Source organism: Triticum urartu, chromosome 2A (genome assembly GCF_056163025.1).
Source record: "Triticum urartu cultivar PI428250 chromosome 2A, HENAU_Tu73, whole genome shotgun sequence".
In the NCBI taxonomy this organism is placed as follows: domain Eukaryota; kingdom Viridiplantae; phylum Streptophyta; class Magnoliopsida; order Poales; family Poaceae; genus Triticum; species Triticum urartu.
Window position 1 is genome coordinate 468,401,036 of NC_141874.1, and position 16,907 is coordinate 468,417,942.

Genomic DNA, 16,907 nt, shown 5'->3' on the forward strand with positions numbered 1-16,907 from the left:
CAATGGCCTTGATCTTTACAGGGTTGCATTCTATGCCGCGTTTAGAGATCAGGAAGCCAAGGAGTTGGCCGGCTGGTACTCCGAAGACTCACTTCTCGGGGTTGAGCTCGATCTGGAATCGGCGCAGGTTCTCAAAGGTCTCCTTGAGGTCTTCCAGTAGTGTTCCACACTTTTCCTTCTTCACCACCACATCGTCCATGTAGACGTGGGCGTTCCTGCCGAGTTGCTTGAGGAGGCACTTCTGCATGCAACGCTGAAAGGTGGCGCCAGCATTCCTCAAACCGAACGTCATGCTGAGGTAGCAAAAGGCTCCAAACGGCGTGATGAAAGCGGTCTTCAGTCTGTCAGCTGGGTTCATCTTGATCTGGTGATATCCTGAATATGCATCCAAAAAGCTCAACAGCTCGCATCCGGCGGTGGAGTCTATCACCTGATCAATTCTTGGCAGAGCAAACGGGTCCTTGGGGCAGGCCTTGTTGAGGCTCGTGTAGTCAACACACATTCGCCACTGCTTGTTCTTCTTCAGTACCAGGACCGGATTGGCTAGCCACTCTGGAAAGAATACTTCCATAATGAAGCCGGCTGCTAGGAGTCGGGCTATCTCTTCTCCGACAACTCTTCTCTTCTCTTCTGATAGGCGGCGCAGGGGCTACCTGACCGGCTTTGCATCAGATCGGACAAGTAACTTGTGCTCGGCGAATTCCGTCGGTACACCTGGCATGTCTTTGGGGGACCATGCGAAGATGTCCCGATTCTCACGGAGGAAATCGACGAGCTCGCCTTCCTATTTGCTGTCGAGGTTTGCGCCTACGACAGCGTACCTCTCTGGGTGCTCCGGATCCAAGGGTATCTTCTTTGTCTCCTTGGCCGGCTTGAACGAACCCTCAGCCTCCGACTCCTTTGGGTTAGGCAACACCTCTGGCTGCTTTCCGGCCATCGCCACGACCCATTCAAGGAGCCGCTTCTCGGCTGCGATCACCAGGGACTCGGCTAGCCGACTGCTCTCGGCCGCACAGGCAGACGACTTCCTATAGTCGCCGGCTACGATCAGAATTCCCCTGGAACTGGGCATCTTCATTTTGAGGTAGGCGTAGTGGGGGACCACCATGAACTTGGCCAGGGCGGGTCGGCCAAGTAGTGCATGGTATGGGCTCTCGAGGTCCACCACCTCAAACCAAACTGACTCTCGACGGAAGTGATCTTTGTCTCCAAAGAGGACGTCCATGAGGATCTTGCCGATTGGAGAGCAGGAAAGTGTCGGGACCCCGATTCTAAGTCACACCGATATAGCATGTAACACCTCATATCACTTTGCGGCCTCACGCACGGTATCCCCATGGGTGTCGCCTTACCATGGCCCGGGACCGTTTGCGCCTTTTGGCTCACGTATATGATAGTGTCGCTAGCATCCATATGACAGAGAACCCGGACCGACATGGCTAGTCGTGAACCCAAAGCGGCACTAACCTATGGGGACAGGCATACATGATTCACATCGAGCATGTCGGTCAGCAGCGTGTGAATCCGGGCTGTAGCACTGGGCTAACAGGACTCCGGATGTCACTGCGTGACATTTCCCCGAAGGGACAGACACAGGAACGAAGTGAAACACATGCCGGCCAGCCAAGTGGCCTGAGCAGTAGTGCTGGGCTAGCAGGACTCTGGTGAACCAGGCTGTAGCGGACTACTATGGCTCAAGGAAGCACTAGACTACATTTCCCCATAAGAGAGGCTGCCAAGGATAAACAACTAGATTGTCGGATCCCACACATAGCATGACACGTCACACGTACGCATAACATGCAAGTATGTGCTATACAACATGGCATCACAATATAATGCAAACTCATATAGATAAAGGCTCAGAAGAGCCACATAGCATTAATACAAACAGGGGTCACATGACCCATCATTCAGAGCATACAAGCAACGGAAGCATTACATGTCTGAGTATAGACAACTACAAAAGGAAAAGGGCTTAGAAGCCTGACTATCTACAAGACCCTCCCAAGGGTACAAGATTGTAGCTGAGGTAACAAGTTACTCATCGAAGTCCAAGCGGTACTACTAGTGAGACAGATGTCTCACATGCAAAACATAAATAAAGCAAACATGAGTACAAAGGTACTCAGCAAGACTTACATCAGATCCTACCATACATGCATTTGTATCAAGAAGGTAATGTGGGGTTTAGTTGCAGCAAGCCAGCTTTGACTCAGTGGCTATCCTGTTCTACGACAACGAGATACTTCTTTGAGATGAGGCAGCGCACACGAGTCCACTAATCACCACATAAATACACTACTATGGATTCATCCTCGTCTACTTATGAGAAGGCCATCCATAGCACTCACACTTGTCTTGAGCATTTTAGAGTATCCACTTTAAGTTGTCTATGTACCACGTAAGCATCCAAGAAGTCCATAACCGAGGACACGGCTATTCGAATAGATCATGATAACCCTGCAGGGGTGTACTTCTTCACACACGCTCTCACCACTTATCACCATGTACACGTCATGTATCTCGGCAACCTTCAAGCGGAATCCTGGCGAGGGTGTCGGCCACGACCTGACTAACCACGCAAGACTCTAGTCAAGGTTTATCGCCTATTTGGGTTCCATCCGCAAGGAGATCCGGCCGGGGTTTCACTCACGGCCCCAAATGATGTGTACAGGGTTCCCGAGCCCACCATCCGGGTGCCACTCGGTACACCGGGCCACATGTGCCTAGTTTGTCCCAAGTCCACCCTGCCGGGTGCCACTCGGTAGAAACATAGCACTACCTATAAACACCAGAAACTATTTGCAACTCCTGGACAGAGATCAAGTTGGCTAATAAGTCGAGAGGGATCGAGTTACCAGAACCCAACGTGTGGTAGTAGCTAGTCCTTGGACAACATACATAGAACTCAGTTCTTAGGGACAGTTCCAGTGAGACAACCCACCATGTACTCCTACATGGCCTCTCACCGCTACCTTTACCAAATTGTGTTCACACGCTTAACTCTCAACATCAGAACATAGCACTGTACTCTAATTCATTCCCAATGAATCAGACCTGACATACTCTAAGCAATTGCAAGCATGGTACGGCAAGAACACAACATGGCTCAAGCATCTCCTACACATGCTAGTGGGTTTTAACTATTTACTTTGACAATGACAAGTCATGCAGAGGAATGGGTTCAACTACCGTAGCATAAAGTAGCAGTTGAATCGTTGTTGTCCTAATGCAATAAAGGAGAGCAGGAGCGAGAGAGTAGGATTATATCGGAATGAACAAGGGGGGGGGGGTTGCTTGCCTGGTAGATCAACAGGGGGGCACTGCTCCTCAGACAGGTACTCTCGAACACTCTCCGGAGCAGGACCTGTCGAGAAGGAACGGTGTCGGAAATCAAAACACAAGCATATGCAACATTATGATGCATGAACATGGTAATGATGTTATGATTGCAATAATGCATCTAGCAACCATTTAAATGAAGTCCATATGGACCAAGGGTTCATATGCAAACTCCATATTTAGCATTTAAAATGCCATTATCATGTTTTCACTTATACAGTGGTATAAATTGGTTGAACATGCATGAAAGTGGTATAGATGGATAGATTGAATTTTTCTGATAATTTTTCATATATAAATTATTTCAATCTGAGCTACGGTTGAATTTCTATGAATTTTTGAAGTTTTGAATATATTCTGGAATTTCCTGATTAATTTAAAACCAGAAAATGAAATATTGCGTCAGCGTAGCGTCATGCCTGCGTCAGCAGGTCAACGGATCTGACCAGGTCAAACCTGACGTGTGGGGTCCACACGTCAGTGACTTAGTTAACAGAGGAGTTATTCCTAATCCAATTTAGATTAGTGGCTCTGGGGCCCACTTTCTGTGTCAGGGGGTTAGCAAAAATGGTGATTAGCCTTAAGCTAATCACCTGGCAGGTCGGGCCCGCACGTCAGGCCGGCGAGGTCGTCGCCGGTGACCTTAGGACGCGGCAGCGTCCACGCTGCAGGGCACGGGGGCGGTGGCTGGGAGCACCGGGGCGTAGCCCGTGCTCTCGCGCATCTAGTGGGGTAGGTAGGAGGAGGAGGGTTGGCCGGAGCTCGCCGGAGCGAGGCTCGCGGCGGCGGCCAGAGCACGGCTAAGTGCGGGCGAGGGCTGCGGTGCATGGGGAAGCGAGCGGAGAGACTCTACGGCCTCCTGGCGTCACTAGGAGCAGGGTGACGCGCTCGGCTGCGGGATGCGGTGGCCAGGGCGACGGCGGGGCGCTTCGGCCGTGGTGGGGAATGAAGCTACGACGCGGGAACGAGGGGGAGAAAAGAGGGGAAATGTTGAGATGCTCACGGCGGTCACGCGGAGCAGCACAGCGGGCTCGGGGAAGACCTGGTGACGGCGAATCGACGGCGGCGGACGGCATAGCCCGAGGAGGAAGACGACGTCGAGGGCAGCTTTGCAGGGCATCCCGACTTTTGTGAGTCGTCGGAGAGGTCGAGGAGGACGGCGCGGAGCGTCTGGGCACGGAACGAGGGCGAGGCCGTGACGGTGGGCGCTGCAACGGCGAGGCGTGGCGACGGAGCCATTCGGGGCGGTGAGAGAGAGGGATCCAAGGGAGGAGGGAGAGCGATAGGGAGTGAGAGAGGCCGAGGGGAGTGCGTGGCATCGTTGGGGGCCTCTAGCAGTGAGCGGGGAAGCAGGAGGTGGCCGGCGCGTGCTCGCGCGCGGCGAGCGCGTGCCCCTGTCCTCCTGGCGCGAGGAAGGGGACGACTGGCAGTGCCAGTCGGCTGGGCCGGCCTGCTGGGCCGCTGGGCCAGGCCGGCTGCACAGTGCCTGGCCGTAGGTAAGCACAGGTAGGCTTTCCCTTTTTGTTTTCATTTCTAATTTTCTGACATTTGTTTGGTTTAAATAAAATACTAAACCATTTTATTTTCTTATGCCAATTTTTGCAGGGGCTAATGGTATTATTTCAGAGCTCCTCAACAAACTGGCATAATTTTTGGACAATATCTTATATATATAAAAATATTTATCCAACGCAAATAAATACTGGATTAATTCCAAATGCCCAAAATAAATATTTATGAGCTCCTAAAAATATTGGTTTGATTTTTACCTCTGACCAATATTTTCAGAGAGTAACATGAACATTTTATTGGACCTTTTTGGAGAAATTTTATCTGGATTATTTCCAGAAATGACTTCTGAGGGTTTCACAAATCCCCATTTCAAATTTATATGGAATTTAAACATGATGCAAACATGAAGGGCTAGCCTAGGTCATACCAGAACTAGGGATGGACAACTCGCCCCCACTCGAAGAAATCTCGTCCCGAGATTCAGGAGTTGGCGGAAAGAAAGCGGGGTACTCAAGTCGAAGACGATCTTCACGCTCCCAGGTAGCTTCTCTCTCGGAATGATGAGACCACTGAACCTTGAGAAACTTGATGTTATGACGTCGAGTGACACGCTCTTCTTGATCAAGGATGCGAACAGGGTACTCTCGATAAGTGAGGTTATCTTGAAGATCAAGCGCTTCGTGGTCCACTTCGCGGATGGGATCCGAGAAGCAACACCTGAGTTGAGAGACGTGGAAGACATCATGAACTCGAGAAAGATGTGGCGGTAGTTCCAACTGGTAGGCAACCTCTCCTCGTTTAGCGAGAATGAAAAAGGGACCAGTGTAACGAGGAGCCAACTTGCCCTTGATACCGAATCGATGGGTACCCTTCAAAGGGGTAACCCGAAGGTAAGCTTTGTCGCCAATGTCATAAGCCACTTCCTTATGACTACAGTCATACTGGCTCTTTTGACGAGATTGGGCTGTTTTCAAGTTCTCATGAATGATGCAAACTTGCTCTTCTGCCTCCAGGATCATATCCGGTCCAAAGAATTGTCTTTCACCGGTTTCTGACCAGTTCAAAGGTGTTCGACATCTTCGTCCATATAGAACCTCAAAAGGAGCTTTCTTGAGGCTGGATTGGTAGTTGTTGTTATAAGCAAACTCAGCGAAGGGAAGACACTTCTCCCAATCCATACCGAATGAGATAACACAAGCTCTAAGCATGTCTTCGAGAATTTGGTTGACCCTTTCCACCTGACCACTTGATTGAGGGTGGAAAGCGGTACTAAAGGAAAGATGGGTGCCCATGGCAGTTTGGAAACTCTCCCAGAAGTGAGAAGTGAAAAGACTACCACGGTCTAAATTGATATCTAGTGGAACACCATGAAGTGACACTATTCGAGAAATATATAAGTCAGCGAGCTGACTAGCTGCGATACTCTCTCGAATAGGTAGGAAGTGAGCCACTTTAGAAAGACGATCAATGACTACAAAGATAGCATTATTCCCTTTCTTGGTCCTGGGAAAGCCGGTGATGAAGACCATACCAACTTTATCCCATTTCCATTCATGAATAGCTAAAGGCTGAAAGGTGCCAGCAGGTCTCTGATGCACTGCCTTCACACGACGACAAACATCATAGTTACCAATAAACTGAGCGATTTCTCTCTTCATCCTTGTCCACCAGAACCTCTGGCATAGGTACTGATACATCTTAGTACTACCGGGATGAATCGTGAGAGGAGATTCATGCGCCTCCTTAAGGATTAATTGCTGAAGATGCTGCTTCTTGGGGACCACCAGGCGATTCCCGAAGAAAACAACACCCCGGTCATCTATAGAGGAACTACCAGCAATGCCCTTGGCAATGTTTCTCTTGATCCGGGTAATCCCCGTATCATGCTTCTGGGCTTCTATGATATGGTCCACAAGAGTAGGTCTCGCCACCAAGGTAGAGAGGAACCCGTGAGGAGCAATGTGAAGGTTAGGTTTACATAATTCCTCATGGAGAAGTGGTTGGCCCTGCTGCAACATGAGATTGTTGCAATAGGACTTACGACTTAGCGCATCAGCCATGACATTGCCCTTGCCTGGGGTGTAGGTAACCCCTAAGTCGTAATCTGAGATCAACTACAGCCAACGTCTTTGCCTAAGGTTCAAATCTGGTTGGGTGAAGATATACTTGAGACTCTGGTGATCGGTGTAAATCTCGCAATGTTAACCGAGAAGGTAATGCCGCCATGTCTTAAGTGCATAGACTACGGCTGCAAGCTCTAGATCATGTGTAGGATAATTCTCCTCATGTGGATGCAACTGTCGAGAAGCATAGGCAATCACATGGTGATCTTGCATAAGAATGCAACCTAGTCCCTGTCGTGAGGCATCGCAGTAGATAACAAAGTCTTTAGTGAAATCCGGTGGGACAAGTATGGGAGCAGAAGTCAGGCATCTTTTCAGTTCCTGAAAACTGTGCTCACATTGTGGGGACCACTCAAACCTTTTATCTTTCTTAAGAAGTTCCGTGAGAGGTCTGGCCACTTTGGAGAAGTTCTCAACGAAGCGGCAACAATAACTGGCTAGACCAAGGAAACTTCTAACTTGCTTAACCGTTTCAGGCGGAGTCCAATCAAGAACGGCCTGAACTCTCTCGGGATTGACGGCAATGCCCTTACCAGATATCACGTGGCCTAGGTAGGTCACTTCTGGCAACCAAAATTCACACTTGGAGAACTTGGCATAAAGGCGGTGCTCTCTGAGTTTTTCTAACACAAGTCTAAGATGTTCGGCATGCTATTCCTCGTTCTTCGAGTAAATAAGGATATCATCGAGGTAAACCACGACGAACTTATCTACGTACTCCATGAAGATCGAGTTCCTCAAGCGGGAGAACATAGCTGGAGCATTGGTTAGACCGAAGGACATGACGGTGTACTCATACTAGCCATAACGAGTGACAAAAGCTGTCTTAGGAATGTCCCCATTTCTGATCTTGATTTGGTGGTAGCCTAACCTCAAATTCATCTTGGAAAAGACTGAGTATCCAGCGAGCTGATCATACAGGTCGTTGACCCTGGGGAGCGAATACTTGTTCTTTATCGTGACCAAATTAATGGGACGATAATCTACAACCATCCGGTCCGTACCATCCTTCTTCTTGACAAAGAGGACGGGGCAAGCCCAGGGAGAAGAACTAGGACGGATGAAACCCTTTTGTAAGGATTCATCAAGTTGTTTCTTAAGCTTAGCTAGTTCTACGGGTGCCATCTTCTAAGGTCTCCTAGAGATTGGAGCGGTTCCTGGAATAAGATCTATGACAAACTCTACATCTCTGTCAGGTGGAATACCTGGCAGTTCCTCTGGAAAGACATCCGAAAAGTCACGGACTACCGAGACATCTTCAAGGTCAGGAAGAGGGTTAGCATTAAGAGAATAGAGTTGGCGCTTTGCAACTCTAGTGGAGACAGTGACTATCTTGCCAGATGGGTGTGTAAGCTGAACTGACCTAGTGTAACAATCAATCTTGGCATAATGAGCTTTCATCCAGTCCATACCCAAGATGATGTTAATATCTGTAGACTTGAGGGCTATAAGTGATGCAAGGAATACAAGTCTGTCAACAAGGATTTCGTTACCATGGCTTATTCTGGTAGTTTTCCATCTAGACCCTGGACTTTGGATTTCAAGTGGAGTTGGCATATCACAAAATGACATGTCGTGCAAACGAGCATAGCCTTCAGAGATGAACGAGTGAGATGCTCCGGTATCGAACAGAACCGAAGTTGGATGACAGTTGACAAGGAGTGTACCAAGAACGACATCCGGATCATCATGAGTGTCTTTAGCTGAGACGTGATGCACACATCCACGTTCAGTGGGAGCTGACTTGACACTAATCATCTTGCGTGATGGCTTACCACGGCCAACAGACTACTCAGGCTGGGGTGGAGCATAATTGGTTTGAGGGCAGTCACGTGCATAGTGTCCTGGCTCTCCACATGTGAAGCAAGTCCCTGAGGTAGGACGTGGACCTGCATTGACAAGCGGTCTACCTATAGGTCTAGGTGGAGCATGTAACTGAACTGGGTGAGGTTCCACACAAGATGGCCTTGGTGTATAACCGGGTGGAAGAGCGGAGTTCGGAACCCAAATCCGACGCTTCTGCGAAGTAGAACCGGAAGAAGAACCCAAATCACGGGTGTGCTTACGAGACTCCTCGTAAGTGAGCTGAGCTTTCTCTGCATTAATGGCCTTGTTCACAAGAGCCTGGAATGTATTGCAATGATGCAAGTGGAGATCACGACACAACTTGGGGTTGAGACCCTTCCGGAACCTAGCCTGCTTCTTGGCGTCTGTGGACACCTCTTCTGTAGCATAGCGGGCAAGGTTCTCAAACTCTCTACTGTAAGCATCAACAGCCATCTTACTCTGAGTAAAACTACAGAACTCTTCTCTCTTACGGTCAATGAGAGCCTGAGGGATGTGATGCTCGCGAAAAGCCTCAGTGAAATCTCTCCAGGTAGGTATCTGGCCAGCTGGAAGCATAGCCTCATAGTTCTTCCACCAAAGACTAGCAGGACCTTCCAGATGATAAGCAGTGTAGGTGACCTTGTCACTTTCAACTACGTTCGCAGAGCGCAGCTTGTGTGTGATACTACGGAGGCAGTCATCTGCATCGAGTGGTTCAATGGAATGATGGAAGGTAGGTGGTTTCAGACCTATGAAATCATAGATGGACGCTGACTCTTTGTGCTGATGGGAGGTGTTCTCCTCAATACGTGCCAACAAGCGGTTAGACTCTCGCTTGTTCTTCTCCATCTCTGACATGAACTCTGCCAACGAACACTGGTCGGGAGGATCGTCATCCCTACCATCTCCGTGGTTCTGGCTACGAGGATCGTCATCCCTACCATCTCCGTGGTTCTTCTCCATCTCTGACATGAACTCTGCCAACGAACACTGGTCGGGAGGATCGTCATCCCTACCATCCCTACCATCGCAAACTTTGACCAGGTTGGCTTGGTAATCCTACAGGCAGTCAGGCTCTCATACCAAAGCTGTCAGGACCCTAATTCTAAGTCACACCGATCTAGCATGTAACACCTCATATCACTTTGCGGCCTCACGCACGGTATCCCCACGGGTGTCGCCTTACCATGGCCCGGGACCGTTTGTGCCTTTTGGCTCACGTATATGATAGTGTCGCTAGCATCCATATGACAGAGAACCCGGGCCGACATGGCTAGTCGTGAACCCGAAGCGGCACTAACCTATGGGGACAGGCATACATGATTCTCATCGAGCATGTCGGTCAGCAGCGTGTGAATCCGGGTTGTAGCACTGGGCTAACAGGACTCCGGATGTCACCGCGTGACATTTCCCCGAAGGGACAGACACAGGAACGAAGTGAAACACATGCCGGCCAGTCAAGTGTCCTGACCAGTAGTGCTGGGCTAGCAGGACTCCGGTGAACTGGGCTATAGCGGACTACTATGGCTCAAGGAAGCACTAGACTACATTTCCCCATAAGAGAGGCTGCCAAGGATAAACAACTAGATTGTCGGATCCCACACATAGCAATACACGTCACACGTATGCATAACATGCAAGTATGTGCTATACAACATGGCATCACAATATAACGCAAACTCATATAGATAAAGGCTCAGAAGAGGCACATAGCATTAATACAAACAGGGGTCACATGACCCATCATTCAGAGCATACAAGCAACGGAAGCATTACATGTCTGAGTACAGACAACTACAAAAGGAAAAGGGCTCAGAAGCCTGACTATCTACAAGACCCTCCCAAGGGTACAAGATCGTAGCTGAGGTAACAAGTTACTCATCGAAGTCCAAGCGGTACTACTAGTGAGACAGATGTCTCACCTCCAAAACATAAATAAAGCAAACGTGAGTACAAAGGTACTCACCAAGATGTACATCAGATCCTACCATACATGCATTTGTACCAAGAAGGTAATGTGGGGTTTAGTTGCAGCAAGCCAGCTTTGACTTAGTGGCTATCCTGTTCTACGACAACGAGAAACTTCTTTGAGATGAGGCAGTGCACACGAGTCCACTAATCACCACATCAATACAATACTATGGATTCATCCTCGTCTCCTTACGAGAAGGCCATCCATAGCACTCAGACTTGTCTTGAGCATTTTAGATTATCCACTTTAAGTTGTCTATGTACCACGTAAGCACCCAAGAAGTCCATAACCGAGGACACGGCTATTCGAATAGATCATGATAACCCTGCAGGGGTGTACTTCTTCACACACGCTCTCACCACTTATCACCATGTACACGTCAAGAATCTCGGCAACCTTCAAGCGGAAGCCTGGCGAGTGTGTCGGCCACGACCTGCCTAACCACGCAAGACTCTAGTCCAGGTTTATCGCCTATTTGGGTTCCATCCGCAAGGAGATCCGGCCGAGGTTTCGCTCACGGCCCCAAATGATGTGTACAGGGTTCCCGAGCCCACCATCCGGGTGCCACTCGGTACACCGGGCCACATGTGCCTAGTCTGTCCCAAGTCCACCCTACCGGGTGCCACTCGGTAGAAAAATAGCACTACCTATAAACACCAGAAACTATTTGCAACTCCTGCACAGAGATCAAGTTGGCTAATAAGTCGAGAGGGGTCGAGTTACCGGAACCCAACGTGTGGTAGTAGCTAGTCCTTGGACAACATACACAGAACTCAGTTCTTAGGGACGGTTCCAGTGAGACAACCCACCATGTACTCCTACATGGCCTCTCACCGCTACCTTTACCAAATTGTGTTCACACGCTTAACTCTCAACATTAGAACATAGCACTGTACTCTAATTCATTCCCAATGAATCAGACCTGACATACTCTAAGCAATAGCAGGCATGGCATGGCAAGAACACAACATGGCTCAAACAACTCCTACACATGCTAGTGGGTTTTAACTATTTACTATGGCAATGACAGGTCATGCAGAGGAATGGGTTCAACTACCGCAGCATAAAGTAGCAGTTGAATCGTTGTTGTCCTAATGTGATAAAGGATAGCAGGAGCGAGAGAGTAGGATTGTATCGGAATGAACAAGGGGGGTTGCTTGCCTGGTAGATCAACATGGGGGGCACTGCTCCTCAGACAGGTACTCTCGAACACTCTCTGGAGCAGGACCTATCGAGAAGGAACGGTGTCGGAAATCAAAACACAAGCATATGCAACATTATGATGCATGAACATGGTAATGATGCTATGATTGCAATAATGCATCTAGCAACCATTTAAATGAAGTCCATATGGACCAAGGGTTCATATGCAAACTCCATATTTAGCATTTAAAATGCCATTATCATGTTTTCACTTATACAGTGGTATAAGTTGGTTGAACATGCATGAAAGTGGTATAGATGGATAGATTGAATTTTTCTGATAATTTTCATATATAAATTATTTCAATCTGAGCTACGGTTGAATTTCTATGAATTTTTGAAGTTTTGAATATATTATGGAATTTCCTGATTAATTTAAACCAGAAAATGAAATATTGCATCAGCATTGCGTCATGCCTGCATCAGCAGGTCAAACCTGACGTGTGGGGTCCACATGTCAGTGACTTAGTTAGTTAACAGAGGAGTTATTCCAAATCTAATTTAGATTATTGGCTCTGGGGCCCACTGTCAGTGTTAGGGGGTTAGCAAAAATGGTGATTAGCCTTAAGCTAATCACCTGGAAGGTCGGGCCCGCACGTCAGGCCGGCGAGGTCTTCACCGGCGACCTCTGAACGCGGCGGCATCCACGCTGTAGGGCACGGGGGCGGCGGCTGGGAGCACCGAGGCATAGCCCGTGCTCTCGCGCATCCAGTGGGGTAGGTAGGAGGAGGAGGGGTGGCCGGAGCTCGCCGGAGCGAGGCTCGCGGCGGTGGCCGGAGCACGGCTAAGTGTGGGCGAGGGCTGTGGTGCATGGGGAAGCGAGCGGAGAGACTCTACAGCCTCCTGGCGTCACCAGGAGCAGGGTGACGCACTCAGCTGCGGGCTACGGTGGCCAGGGCGATGGCGGCGACAGGGACGGCGGCGGGGCGCTTCGGCCATGGTGGGGAATGAAGCTACGACGCGGGAACGAGGAGGAGAAGAGAGGGGAAACGGGGAGATGCTCACGGCGGTCACACGGAGCAGCACAGCGCGCTCGGGGAAGTCCTGGTGACGGCGAATCGATGGCGGCGGATGGCGGAGCCCGAGGAGGAAGACGACATCGAGGGCAGCTCTGCAGGGCGTCCTGGCTTGCGTGAGTCGTCGGAGAGGTTGAGGAGGACAGCGCGGAGCGTTTGGGCACGGAACGAAGGCGAGGCCGTGACGGTGGGCGCGGCAACGGCGAGCCGTGGCGACGGAGCCGTTCGGGGGGGGTGAGAGAGAGGGATCCAGGGGAGGAGGAAGAGCGAGAGGGAGTGAGAGAGGCCGAGGGGAGTGCGTGGCGTCGTCGGGGGCCTCCAGCAGCGAGCGGGGAAGCAGGAGGTGGCCGGCGCGTGCTCGCGCGCGGCGAGCGCGTGCCCCTGTCCTCCTGGCGCGAGGAAGGGGACGACTGGCAGTGCCAGTCGGCTGGGCCGGCCTGCTGGGCCGCTGGGCCAGGCCGGCTGCACAGTGCCAGGCCGCAGGTAAGCACAGGTAGGCTTTCCCTTTTTGTTTTCTTTTCTAATTTCCTGACATTTGTTTGGTTTAAATAAAATACTAAACCATTTTATTTTCTTATGCCAATTTTTGCATGGGCTAATGGTATTATTTCAGAGCTCCTTAATAACTAGCATAATTTTTGGACAATATCTTATATATATATATATAAATATTTATCCAACGCAAATAAATACTGGATTAATTCCAAATGCCCAAAATAAATATTTATGAGCTCCTAAAAATATTGGTTTGATTTTTACCTGTGACCAATATTTTCAGAGAGTAACATGAACATTTTCTTGGACGTTTTTGGAGAAATTTTTATCTGGATTATTTCTAGAAATGACTTCTGAGGGTTTCACAAATCCCCATTTCAAATTTATATGGAATTTAAACATGATGCAAACATGAAGGGCTAGCCTAGGTCATACCAGAACTAGGGGTGTGATAGAAAGCCCAGGAACAATGCCGTGGAACACAGTCCGGCTGCTCTGAAGCTATCTTTGCTTGATCCCCAGTTTCTCCATGGTGTCCTTGTACAGGATGTTGATGCTGCTACCTCCGTCTATCAGAACTCGCGAAAAACGAGCGGCTCGTCTATCCGTGGCAAAGGTGGCATCCATGACCGAGGCATAGGAGCCTGGACTCGGCATCACCTCTGGGTGATCAGCCCTGCTCCAGTTGATAGGCTTCTCGGACCAGTGCATGAACTCTGGCGTCTCTGATGCTACTGCATTCACCTCTTGTTGCTGCAGCCGCCTGCTGCGTTGATCATCAGCCATACTGGTAAACACCACGTAGGCTCCATGCTCTTTGGGGTATTCGTCTTGTACTGCGCCGACTGGTCTGACAGCCGGCTGCTGGGGCGGAGGCGGAGGCGGCTGCCCAGCAGGCTGGGGAGGTAGGAGGCCATCTCCCTTGGCGATCCTGGTGAGCTAGTGGCACTTCCGGGTGGTGTGATTTGACGGCTTCGCGCCACTATGGAATTTGCAAGGACCATCCAGAGTCTGCTCGTAGGAGAAGGCCGGCAACCAGTTGGGCTTGCCACCTTTCTGTCGCTTGGGTGGAGGCTGCCCATCCGGCTACTGGGCTTCAACTGTTGCGACCTACCGACTGCTGGAAGCCGGCTGTGGGGCCTTGCGCTTGTGGTCGCTCTGCTGTTGCCGCCGACTGGCGTCTCCCGCCGGAGTTCTTGGAGCCTGAGGGGCTACTTTGCCAGTTGCGCTAACTTGAATCTCCGCCTTCATGGAGGAGTCGGCCGTGGCGTACTTGTCTGCTATGATGAGGAGCTCGTCGAGGGTTTCTGGCTCGTCGCAGAGGAGCTTCTGCTTGAGGAGGGTGCCTTCTCTGCACCTGGCTGTGAAGTACTCGATAGCCTGCACCTCGTGCACGCCCTCGCAGGAGTTCCGAAGCTCGGCCCAACACGTGAGATAATCGCGAGTCGACTCGTTGGGACCTTGCATGCACAAGGAAAGCTGACGAGGCTTGGGAGGACGCTTGTACATGCTGGTGAAGTTGCGGACGAATGCCTCGGTGAAGTCGACCCAGCTATTGATGCTGCGGGGCTTCAGGCTGTTCAGCCATGTCCGGGCCGTGCCCTGGAGCATGAGCGGAACGTATTTTACGGCGACATGCTTGTTGCCGTTCGCTATGCTGACAACCGTGGAGTAGTCGACCAGCCAGTCTTCCGGCTTCACGGAGCCGGTGTACTTGGGCGTGTCTCTTGGGAGCGTGAACCCTTTGGGAAAGGGCTCGTCTCGAATGCAGGGCCCGAAACAAGGCGGACCCAACTCGTCTTCTTCTTCCAGCGCCAGGGATCGGTGAAGTCGGTCGATCCGGTGGCGGGCGTCATTTTCTCCGACTCCCTCTCGGCGGCCAAGGCGGTCGCCGAGAGTCAGATGGTCAACAGGCGGCGGGGAGACTCGCCTTTCCTTGCGAGGAGGAGGAGGCAGACAGTCGTCCCGTCTTTCCACTGCTCTCGGGCGGCCTTCTCGGTCGCGCTCTATGGTAATGTAAGTCTGACTGTGGCTGACAGTCGGATCCTTGTCTCTTCTTCCTCGGGCGCCGCCAGTCGGCGTTCAAGACGTCGCGCCTTGATCTCGGCGAAGGTTGTCGTTTTGCCGCTGCGGCGCCTCCGTGCAGCACTCGGCCTCGTTCTGTGAGGCAGCCGCGTCGAGGAGCCGCTGGACTCGCTCCATCATCAGGCGGCGCTCTTCGGCCTCGAAATTGTCCAGCTCGTCCGCCGCCGCCTGGACGGCTCGGATGTTCTCCGCTGGTGTAGCATACACAGGGCGACTTGCCCCGAACAGATTGGCGATGGCTACGCCGCACTGCTGGACCGCGCCAAGGCGGCTGGGCCCTGCTGGGGCCGGTGAGCCGCCAACAGCGCGATCCATCTCTCGCTGGTAGGCTTCTGACAAGCATCTCATGCTAGCCAGCTTCTTCACGCCTTCGACGAGCTGAAGGCGGCATGCCTCCAACGTCTCCGCGTCAGCGTCTTCCGAAATGGGCACAGTCAGGTCTTGTAGCGCCGCGCCAAGTGGGTCATGCGCTCCCCCGCCGGGAGGCTCGTCATGACTGATGACGAGCACCTCGGTGACGGTGCTTCCGCCGTTCTCCGCATGAGGGAGAGGCTCGTCGTAGACCACCACATTAGTGGGGAACGCGTCGAGCGACGCGGTGTCGGAGTCGACCAGCATCGGGTTGGTGGAACCTACAGACTCCAAGTCCACGACAGGCTCGCCGGTGACGTGGAGTTGATCAAGGAGGCCTGCGAGGAGGCTCTCGGAGCCGCCCGTGCCTGCATTGGATGCAGGTTCGTCGGAGAGGCGAACCTTGCCGACAAGTTCGGCGAGGCAGCTGGCTGCGCAGGCGATCTGAACACCGTGCAGCGCGTCAACGCTAACTCCGTCTGGCGTGCCTGGCTGGCTGCGCTCGCCAGGGAGGAAAAGGGTCCCGTCCAGAGCAGGTCTCCAGACGGCGGTGCACCAGGCCCCACGGTGGGCGCCAAATGTCAGGGGTTGGGTGCGACATATGCCAAAGGATGGCTTATCATGGTGGGGGCGAGTAGAACGTCGCTGGTGCCTAGAAATGGGATGAGGCGAACACATGCACGTCGGCGAATCTTACCCAGCTTCAGGGCTCTCCGGGGAGATAATACCCCTACTGCTGCTTTTAGGAGTCTCCGCATGATCACTATGGCAAAGTGCTTACACGACTGCTCCTTGAGCTGTTTCCTAGAGGTAGGAGAAGGCAAGGCTAGCTCTCTCCTTCCTATATGATCTGGTCTAGTACTAATGGATTCCAACCCTCTACTTGGGTGCCTTGGGGGGTTTATATAGGCCAACCCCCCAGGGGTACAATGGTAATCCGGCCGGACGCAGGCCCAGCCGTCAGTCTCTCTGGCCGCC